The 11,869-nt window shown below is 36.8% G+C and overlaps 1 long non-coding RNA gene across 1 annotated transcript; it reads right to left on the reverse strand.

Moving 5' to 3' along the window:
• Positions 1-4,521: 4,521 nt before the first annotated feature.
• LOC148597162 (uncharacterized) lies at positions 4,522-10,955 on the reverse strand. Its single transcript, XR_015919098.1, has 3 exons — positions 10,849-10,955; positions 8,984-9,093; positions 4,522-5,953 (listed from the first exon to the last, which is right to left on the reverse strand). It is a non-coding gene; the product is annotated as an uncharacterized LOC148597162 (long non-coding RNA).
• Between the last annotated feature and the right edge of the window lie 914 nt (positions 10,956-11,869).

Genomic DNA, 11,869 nt, shown 5'->3' on the forward strand with positions numbered 1-11,869 from the left:
AAAGAACAAACTCAAAATGGTAGTCGAAAACTTTGTAATTTGTGTTATTATGCTACCAATCATTTCCACGAATTCAGTAAGCATTTTGTGAGAAAACACGAAAATGATCCAAATTTCTTTGTGTCTTGTGCGATTGGTGCATGTGAGTTCACAACTCGCAGATGGAACACATTTAAGGTCCATGTGCATAGAAAGCATAAGTTAGGTGATAACCCAGTCCCTTGTGCAGAACAGCATGAACCTATGGATGTAGATCAATTAAATGAAAGTGTTCCATTTAATAAACAAGATGATTTAGGATATCACAATGCGCTTTATACTATGTCTTTAGAGGCTTGTCGCAACGTTTCTCAGACTGCTATAGACCATATTGTATCAAGCACATGTACCCTGTTAGACACACAGCTGGATTTTGTTAAACGTCAATTAAAAGAGAAGTTACAGTAAAGAAATATTGATACTGACGTAATAAATAATATTGAGGTTCAACACATGCTTAATTTATTAGATAGTTCTTCGAAACGGTACAGTTTCTATGACCGTTGTGCTGATCTCCCTTATCTTATGCCAGAGGAGGTGGTTTTGGGTGTAAGACATGTAACTAAAAATAACAGTTAGTGGATGTAGAAAAAGTAGGCTACTTCATTCCTTTTTCTAAATCCATAAATAGGCTTTTGGAATTGCCAGAAGTTTGGCAAAGTGTTCTAAGTCCTCAGTTGTCAACAAATGATTTCATGTATGACATTTGTGATGGTGATTTCATCAGAAACAGCCCTTTCTTTCAGCAAAATCCAAAGGCAATTCAAGTTGTACTGAACACTGATGATGTAGAGATAGTTAATCCTGTGCTGCCTCTAGAACTTTTGCAGACAGCTAACCCATTAATTTAACCAGACATTTGATCATTAGAATTCGTTATTTGTGAACACATGTACATGATGCAGGTAGGTAGAAACGGGTGAAAAACTACAAAATAAGAAATTGAACACATATGTAGGTATTTGTTACAAGTTAAACACATGAAAAATATTAAATAGCACAAATATCAACAATACGAATGACTAGACTCAAAATTTATATGCATTTGTAAAATTGACGCAACACACTTTATGAAATTTGGTTATCAAATTGTATGCATACAAAGTTTCATTAAAATCTAAACCGCAAGTGCAAAATTTCATTAAGCCAAGTTTACAACTGAGTAGACAAAACTAAATATAGTTTTCAAGATAATCCGGAACATATTTTATGTATGAACATGTGTCGATATGAACTGGAAATGTTTTACTTCATAAAAGTGATAACTCTATGTACACAAAATAAATCAAGATTTGCATGTAGAACATATCTTTTACTACGTACGATAGCATGATGTATTAATCAAAACGTCGTATCAATCATTAACAAGAGCACTTTGTTTACATATATGCAAATATCAACGCTAAAAACAGGCCTGCAGCAGCGCTAAGCTTGCCGTATAAGGCGACTAAAGAGTGCTCAGAAACCTAGCCGGGGGCTAGGCGCTCTGCCCACAGAGCAACTGGGATGTGTGCCCCAGGTGGTGGAATGGGGTTCCCCTGGCGTGTTACATGCTGGGGTTGTCAGGCTATAATATGGAAAACCTGACCGCAAACCGTAGTGGTGCACCGTGTTGGGAAAGACGCCACGTTCCTCGCACGTTAAAGAACCCTGCTGTGGTATTCGATAGGAGTAGGAACCTTTGCGCTCCGCCACAGGAGGCTAAATTGCCCGACCTTACCCATCCCCCCTTTTTCCAGTGGCAGTCCAAATTTGTCGACCCTATTATCCTTGTGACCCATCCTTTTTTTAACATTTCATGTTCATTTTATCATCCATTTCATGTTCATTGTCTGAATATAGCTGAAATATTGCTGCTCGGACGTTAAACCCCAACAAACAAACAAATCCCCGTACTATTGCTCCCTTCGCCGACAACGCATCTTTCAAACGGTCGACTGTCCAGGTCAAGTAGCGACTAGTTGCCATTGTTTTCATTGACAACAGCCCGGATGTAAAAATCATCACTGAAAGTACCGAAGCGCCACCTGGTGTAAATAACGTGAATGCAAACCATTAAAACAGGCCAACAAATATATTAAAGCTGCGCCCCCCTCCCCCCCCCAAAAAAAAAGAAAGTATGCAGGCAATTTACTCTTCTATCATCAGTTTCCGCGTGTCAAATGTAGCTAGATTTTACTGTCATTTATTGATTGCAGCAAGCTCCCAAGCGGATGAGAAAAGAAAGAAGTGATAAAGGCAAGCAAAGAGGTAGGAATGATAAAGTTAGAAAAGATAAGGGTACTAAGGGAAAGAAGAAGCAGAGAAAAAGTAAACACTTTTTCATCACTATGAAGAAATCAAGAAAGAGTTGTTACAGGTACAATAATAAGTATGCTTGCTTTAAGAAATTATGTAAAGAAGATTGGATGGCTGAAGCCATCCTTGCTCAGGAATGGGGATTAGAAAGAAGAGGTACTACTCATTATCACATGTACTTGAAAACTAAAGTGGGGATGAAATTGTTGGATGTTAAAGAGAAGTTTAAGCAATTATTGAAGAAGGTAGTAAATGTCCAATGCTGTAGGAATATTGGTAAAACTATAAAGTATGTTACAAAGGAAGATATGCACCCATGCGTGCTGAATGTAGATAGGGATAAATTTCACGTGCATTGGAAGCAGAATAACACAGTTGAGATTAATGAGTATTTGCACATAGATAATTACCACTACAATGTAATTCCGGTTAATTATAGGAAAGATACAATTAATAAGCACAATGCTTACTGGACAGCAGAGAACTCCACAAAGGATCAAGAGGTGGCTCTTGAATTCCATGACCCAGGACTTGCGGTTAAAGTGGCTGAATTGTGTAAGGAGAAATCTAAGAGAGGAGTTTATGTGTGGGGACCACCAGGTACTTTTAAAACGAGCAGTGTCATGGCCGTAGCAAGTGTGCCATTTTATATGTTTAATCCCAGTAGTGCATTCCCTTTTCAAGGATATAATGGGGAAAAGGATATTCTTTGGGATGAATTTAGAGCTGTAGATTTTGATAAGCACCAAGTAGTAGTGCAGAGATTGACTGATGGATATAGTGCAGTTGTAGAAATGAAGCACGGTAATAATATGAGATTAAGATTAAAAGGGAAATTTTTAATCACAAGTAATGATTGTCCACCAGCAGATGAAGCATTTAGGAGAAGGTTCCATATAGTGGATGTGACTGGATTTAGAGAGGAGGAATGGAGATAAACTATTATTGTGTATAATATTGTAATAAATTTTGTTTAGTTTAAAAATGTAGTTTTTTTTAGTTCTTGATGTATAATAAATTAAAAAAAAAAATTAAAAAAAAAAAAAAAAAAAAAAAAAAAAAGCAACAAAGGCGCCTGAACCGGCGCCAACAAAAAACAAACAAATCCACACTCGCAGCTCTGGAGAGCTGCTCAAACACAAACTCAAACATCGCGCGCTAAACCGCGCGCTCTAACAAAAAAAAAAAAAAACATCGCGCGCCTAAAACGGCGCGCTCTATCGGGCCCTCCCGCGCCCTCTATCGCGTGCTCCGCACGCTCGCGAGATAGTGGTCGGTGGAAAAGGCGGGAGAGTTTTCCCGCGCTTTTCTTATGCGGAAATAATTATTTTCCGCGACCGGTCTCAAGTAATATTAGGACGACCGGTCGCTTGGCGGCCAGAGGCCGCGTAGCTAAGGCCGCTACGTCACCGTGACGTATATTGTTATGATATGTTGTTATGGGTTACCAGATAGTATATAAAGAAGGAGAGATTCTCGGATGGATTCTCGAAGCGTGCAGGTAAGACGTTTACTATTTGAATACTGCAAGAAGAAATTAATACGGTTTCTACGTTATTTGCTAAAGAAAGTAGACGAATACGAATGCGAATTTGACGGTTCAACAGCTTGCATCAGATTTACCTGTGATATCTGCAGAAAGGAGTATTGTTTCCATAATCCTAGTACATGTCCAGAGTGTGAAATTGCAGCTTTAGAGGATCCCATAGAACCAACACGGCGGCAGCAGTAGTTGGAGGAGCAGCGCTTGGATTATATGAGGCTTACAACTATATAGTTCCAGCTCTAGAAGGATACAATAGAGCTCATCAAACCTACCAAACTGGAAAAAAAGCAATCCAGTCCGCAAAGGCTGCAGCAAAGGGTGCTGCTAAAGTATGTTGCTCTTTGAAATATTTATTATACAAATATCCCATGTTATTGTCAATATACATGAATATTTTCAAGAGGTACATTGAATTGCATGTTTGTTAAATTGCCCAACGACGTGGGCGGAGGGTAATATAACACTTACATGCAATTCAAGGTATCAAGGGAAAATGTTCTTGTATATTGAACAGATATCTAATGTGATGGAGGGGTATATGCAAAAAATATCAGTCTCAAAACTGGCATTTTTTGCATATACCCCGACGACAGACCTTTAGATATCTGTTTAATTACACCGCGCAATCTATCGCAAAAAGGGAGCGTCTATCAAGACTAATTGAGTTATATATTGCCTGGTGGCGTGGGCTTCGTCTTTCCTGCTTTGAAGAAAACGGCAAAATATATTTTAGTAAATCTTACTTTAAAAAATATGGCATATGGCAGTGTTAACATCATACCTTTTATCATCACAGAGGGATAATATAAGGGTTGGCTAAAGGTGTCATGTAATTATTTGTGTATCATATACTTGTAAAGTAAAAAATACCCTCTAAAGAGGTCGGTAACCAGTATAATCATATACTTAGTAAAGATATGTTTAATTTTGCATATATGATATTGGTAGTGGTCGAAGAACGCTATACCCAAGGGGTGTAATACGAATGCCATATAACAGCCCCTTCATGGTAAGAGATGGATGTGCAAAACTTTTTCAATAGAAATCCACATCATGCCCTAAGGAATGATATGGATTTTCTATACATTTTCATCCAACCAATCAAAACTTTATTAAACAAAAAGTGATTGTGACAAAAAATACATTCAAATTGTACTATACATAACATATATACAATATTTCAGTTACATGTATTAACATAGTAAATCGGTGTTAACAAGTAAATGTCTGCGAATCCCCTGTCCTTAGTGCTAAAGACTTTTTAATGAAGGAACTAGATTATTTACTTGTGATGGCGTTGATGGGCATAATATTACATCAAGTTTACCTATAAGGTGAACAATTCTTCGAAAATGTCTTGTTTGAATTTTTCTAAGAAATTATCTCTGATTGTTGAGTTACATTTACATAACAATAAAAATTGATACTTATCTTCAACTGTATTACATTGGTGATCTCCATTTCTTACCCTGGAGTACAAATATATCGGGTATTTGGTTACTTTGGCCAATTTCGATTTTAATTTTGTACTAAAAATCCTTAAAAAGAATTAGAATTTATGAATATTTCAAGCTTAAGATTTATTGTGTGCTGACACTTCACTGAAAAACTACTGTAACCATAGATTCGAAAAAAGGCCATAGAACTAAAAAGTAAAATGTATTTTAGTTAACTCGAACAACTTCAAAACCGCACGCAAGGGATCGCTGGTCTACATATACGTTGTAGGCTTTTGGCTTTTTACATGGCAGCTTTTTTTAAATTCTCGTTGTGTTGTAAATTTATTCCACATCTCGTTATTTTCTATTACTTTCCAGTTATGTTGATTTAATTTTTAGCAAAATAAATTGTAAGGTTTATTGTGGAAATTACGTAATGATTCAGATATACTAGTATATATTTTCCTGAAATATTAATTTGCCATGGCCACTTCATCTTCCTGGGTTGGGAGGATTTAGTTTTACACATTTTTTCTAAATGTATTGTATGCTTAAGAAAGTTGCCATCTTTGATTTCTCAGACATTGTCAAACGGATATGCCAGCTCCTCTGCCTTTTTCCATTCCAAAATCTGTAAAATATTTTGCCCATGAACATCTACTCAGTATTCTTTTCATATTCCGAAAGCAGGTGTCTTAAAACGTTAGACAAAATTGTTTAAAAAAATAACGTTACTTTCATTCATTTATGGCGTTAGACATAATTGTTTAAAAAAATAACGTTACTTTCATTCATTTATGGCGGACTGAAAAGCTCTACACACATTAAGCCTATGGAAAATATAGAGAATGCATATTTCCCGCCAAATGTTTATCTGCTTATATCTCAATATCAAGCGCATTAACCTATAATTTTTTCATGCTTATTTCAATCTTTCATTATATTCTATCAATAAATCAAACTTTCATAAAATTCTCATTACTTTTGACCCCGTGCAGGTCCGGGTGTTAAAAGAATAGGCCTGCAGCAGCGCTAAGCTTGTCGTAAAAGGCGACTGAATGGTGCTCGGGGGGCCTAGCCGGGGGCTGGGCGCTCTGCCCACAGAGCAACTGGGATGTGTGCCCCAGGTGGTGGAATGGGGTTCCCCTGGCGTGTTACATGCTGGGGTTGTCAGGCTATAATACGGAAAACCTGACCGCAAACCACAGTGGTGCACCGTGTTGGGAAAGATGCCACGTTCCTCGCACGTTAAAGAACCCTGCTGTGGTATTCGATAGGAGTAGGAACCTTTGCGCTCCGCCACAGGAGGCTAAATTGCCCGACCTTACCCATCCCCCCTTTTTCCAGTGGCAATCAAAATTTGTCGACCCTATTGTCCTTGTGTCCCATCCTTCTTTTTTTCATTTCATGTTCATTTTATCATCCATTTCATGTTCATCGTCCGAATATAGCTGAAATATTGCTGCTCGGACGTTAAACGGATAGAAAAGATTTCCAGGTTTCAAAATATTTGTTAAAACATTCTTAATTTTGTGTCTGTGACTTTGGTTTTGATCTTGGAGAAAATGAACAATTTTTCTAGTAATTGTTTATTTCAGTTGGTTAAAAAATGTCATTAACTGATTGAATTTTCCTGCGATATTGCTAAGGGAGGTAATTTGTGTCCAAATATGCCAATTTTGATTACTTTTGAAAACGAAACATCCTCTTTTTTTCTAATGTAATGTACTAGTCAATGTAAAAAACTAACAAAATTTCAATGACAAAATTTTTATTAACACCCATTTTTTTATTGAAATTTTCCATTTTCTTTAATATGTCAATGAAATTCAACCAACCCTTGGAGTTATTTATTATGAAAATGAGTTGGGAAGTCAAAATTCAAAAAACATGTCATGACATATTTCGTTTTAAAGAAAATTCAATGACAAGAAAAAAATTGCTCAAGGGTCATGTACCTCCTTAAACATGTTAAACACTCATCAGAAATGCTCAAGTCAAAAGTTGTAAGGCACCAGTAAACTGGAAGATGAGCACAATATAAAATCCAACAAAATGACAAACAGGGTGCCAAATTCTAAACTAAGAGCACCTTATGTCTGAGAACAGAAGCCCCGTGCAGGTCCGGGTGTTAAAAGAATAGGCCTGCAGCAGCGCTAAGCTTGTCGTAAGAGGCGACTAAATAGTGCTCAGACACCTAGCCGGGGGCTAGGCGCTCTGCCCACAGAGCAACTGGGATGTGTGCCCCAGGTGGTGGAATGGGGTACCCCTGGCGTGTTACATGCTGGGGTTGTCAGGCTATAATACGGAAAACCTGACCGCAAACCATAGTGGTGCACCGTGTTGGGAAAGATGCCACGTTCCTCGCACGTTAAAAAACCCTGCTGTGGTATTCGATAGGAGTAGGAACCTTTGCGCTCCGCCACAGGAGGCTAAATTGCCCAACCTTACCCATCCCCCTTTTTCCAGTGGCAATCAAAATTTGTCGACCCTATTATCCTTGTGACCCATCCTTTTTTTTCATTTCATGTTCATTTTATCATCCATTTCATGTTCATTGTCTGAATATAGCTGAAATATTGCTGCTCGGACGTTAAACCCCAACAAACAAACAAACAAAAACTGAGAACAGAATAATCTTAGGATTTAAGCAAGAGGCCCCTAGAAGCCTGAATCGCTCATCTGACTCAAAGTGCACAATTTGACTAAAAATTGTCAGTTATTGAAAAAATGACAAGTTGAAAATTTGAAGGGAAATGTCAAATTAAAAAAAAATTGTCACTGCCATTCAACTTAGCATACCATGTTTTCGATGTATACCAAATTTCATTGAATCATGAGCAACATGAAAATATATGCAATTAAATGACTGCCAACTTGAAAATGGCTAATCAGAAAATAATGTTTCTTCAGCATTCAACTTGGTATACCATGTTTCTTTAAACTCTGACTTGCTTATTAATTTGGCAGGGAAAAGGGTAGCAATCTTGAAAATGGCTGCTCAGAAAAAGTTTTGGTCGTTGACATTCAACTAAGCATATCAATTTTACTACTAAAACATATCATTTTTCACTTCTAAGCAATGGTTGGTGGCAACATTTAGCCAAATAAGCATTTGACCCCTACGTTCTATATTTAGCTATGCTGGCCATCTTGGTTGGTGGTCAGCCATACATTTCACTATTTTTTATTTTGCAGCAAAGTTTCAAAACAATCCCTTCACTGGATCTTAAGAAAATGAGTTTTTATGACTAAAGGGCAATAACTCTAAGGAGTTGTCATACAACTTCCACTAAATTTTGCAGAGCTTTTTATGCTGAAGAAGAAAAGTTGCCTCGGTTTTCCTCTATCTATTATACTTTTTGAACTATAAGCCAAAAACTACGTTTTGATCCCTTTTTCTTTTTTAAGACACAGTGGCCATCTTGGTTGGTCAGCAGCCATAAATTTCACAAACTTGGTAGGGGGCATTATAGACATGTAGCATACAAAAATTCAACGCTATCCCTCCAGTGGTTTCAGAGAAGAAGATTCTTAAAGAAAAGTTAATAGACAACATATGACAGGTAGAAGAAGGTCGCCAAGTGATGGCAATAGCTCATCTGACCCTTTGGGTAGGTGAGCTAATAATTCAGAAATTTCAACAGTGTAAGGTACATACAGAAATGGAGTGTTCTTTTCCATTTTTCTTTGTCCTTACAAGCTTAACAACTTCTAGTAAGCTGTTTGCATCTGTACTTGTGGAACAAGAAGTCTGCTCTGAACATACACCTGTAAATATAACAATAGGCTCCTAGGAGCTTGAAATGCTCACCTGACTCAAACTGTACAATTTGCCTCAAAAATATCATCTATTTTAAAAATAACTAGTTAAAAATTTGAATGGAAATCAGAGATTTTGTGCACACAAAAAATGTGAGAAACAAATGTTCACATGGTTCCTGGACTTGTATTTGTCTGCATTATATATATTCTAATGCCTCACCCAATTCTTATTCCTCATATAGGATTTCTTTATTAAACCGTTCTATTGATATTTATTCTAAAATGATGGGTTCAATTGGTGACAATCAAGTAAAAATGTAGCCAAATCAGCATTTTAAGAGTTATATTCTATCTTTAGCTATGGTGGCCATCTTGGTTGGTCAGCAGCAATATATTTCAAAACCTTGGTACAAGACATCCTAATAATGAAGTATTCAAGTTATAAATGAATTCCTTCTGTGGTTTTAGAGAAGAAGATCGTTAATGGACAGATGACGGATGACAGACCTTCAAAGTCAATAATTACATGAAATTTTAAATATTTTTCAGATTAAGCTGAAAATTTAACTTGGTCTTTATTTTATTGCATTTTACAGCTGTGTAAAATATAAGGCAATCCCTTAAAGGCCTTGACGTGCTTTAAAGTTATCACATAGACACTCAAAAATACATTCACTTTAGTTCTTCAAAGTGACCCAGCTCAAAAAACATTTCTCATATTAACCTGGCAATTAAAATTGACCTTTACCTAATTGTACTTTACAGCTGTGCAAAATATAATTCAAATCCCTTGACACGTTTTCAAGTTATCATCTGGAAACTGTGCGGGGGGCAGATGAACAGACAGACACCGAACCAAACGGAGGATATAACATAATATCTCACCACTTGATGTGGCAGGGTATAAAAATACTAAGGCTAATGGTTAACAGGAAGTTGCTGTGCCTTTGACCCTAGAAGGGGGCTCAAGTCACCTAGTCAGTTACATACCTAATATGTCAGCTTTCCCTTTAACAGAAGTCGAGAAATCTGTTTAAGGTTTGTGGATGCATAAATTTGTGGTTTAGACAACTTTATCATTCAAATCGATGAAAAATTTCCATTTCATTGGGTACTAAATTTTTTTGATTTTGTGAGTTATATAAATACATGAAAAAAAAACATAGGTAATCTGTCAATTACAAAGCTCACCTTGTTGCATAGTATTTTTGATAAGCAGGAATGGACTTAAACCTTTCAATGTTTTAATTGGTCATCCACGAAGAAAAAGGAGGTCGCAGTCTGCATTCAAAGCCTGCATTGTGCTTAAAGGTTTCCTTTTGACAGGCAGCGTCCTAACATGTCGATTAACTCTCCTTGTTATTAAGTATGGAGTAACTATTTTTCAGTAGTAAAATATTGGTAATGTAAGTGGTCATCCATCCAGAAAATATAGATCACAGCCAGCATCCAAAGCATGCATTGTGCTTAGCATCACTAGATGCATCTACCATACCAATATCATTTATGTGCCACTTGCCAGTCTTTAACCATTCTTCTGTAAGTGGTCATCCATCCAGAAAATATAGGTTGCAGCCAGCATCCGAAGCATGTGTTGGGCTTAGCATCACGAGGTGCATCTACCATACCAATGTGGCATTTGCAAGTAAGCGTGTATGGATCTTAACCATTCTTCTCTAAGTGGGTGCGGACGCCAATGCCAGGGGTATCACATAAGCCCCCTCCCCCTCACCTTCTTGAGGTGAGCTAAAATGTACTTACATTTGTTAATCAAGTCTTGAAATGAGTGCACGACAACTGCTTTTCTTGTCATTCTATTTTGACTGTATATTTTTAGCGGAATCTGTACTTTATCCTTGAATGAGAAAAAAGAGAACATGATTGATTGATTGTTGGGGTTTAACGTCCGAGCAGCAAAACCTTGAGACGTTCCATGAAATCAAAACTACAATAAACATGTATAATTTAAGATACTGAACTTGAAGAGCTGAGAAGTAATGGCGGAAAATGCAAATGCAAAAGCAAAAAAAAAAATTTCTCAATCATGCAAAAATATGACAAACTTGTTAAAATTTTTTACCTTTAAAAATCGAAACTGCAATAAAATTTCAGGCAACAACAAAATATTTGCTACGCCTGACACATATGTGTTGTCTATTTTAAACTCACCAGAGACCTCTATATATGAAGCCAAGAGTTGCAATTTTGATATCTTTACCATGATTACACCCAACCTGTATAACATCCCAATTGGGATATATTCCCATGGGGTTATTCCCAATCTGATGACCTACTTACAAAACAAACAAAACGATTTCCAGATAGCAGGGTTTTAAGACTTGGTTAAGCCTTGATTGGCAAATCGTTACCCCCAACTGGCCCCTTGATCACTTGAAGTATTTTTGGACATTTTAACCATTTATATGAAGTATTTTTGTGGTTTCCCTAAGTAGCAAATTATTAAAACTTTCCATGCGTTGTTATGGAACCCATATCTGTAATATGCACATATATTTGTCATAATTTTTTTAGAAATATGAACTCGTTCTAAATGCATTAATAAAAAAGGTTAAAAGTCTCTTGCCGCCTTACCATGATTAGTTCTGGAGTGAGGGTATACAAAGCAAGGGGACTGACACTGTAAGCAAAAGAATTTTTTGCTACGCATGACTGTGTTGTCTATTTAAAACTCATCAGAGGCGCTCTATGAAGCCAAGAGTTGCAATTAATCTAAATTTATCTAATTATCTTGATACTAACCATGATTACACCCATTTAACCT

This window comes from Perna viridis, chromosome 15, assembly GCF_037379345.1.
Source record: "Perna viridis isolate PV_CMFRI_1.1 ecotype Kerala chromosome 15, ASM3737934v1, whole genome shotgun sequence".
Taxonomy (NCBI): Eukaryota; Metazoa; Mollusca; class Bivalvia; order Mytilida; family Mytilidae; genus Perna; species Perna viridis.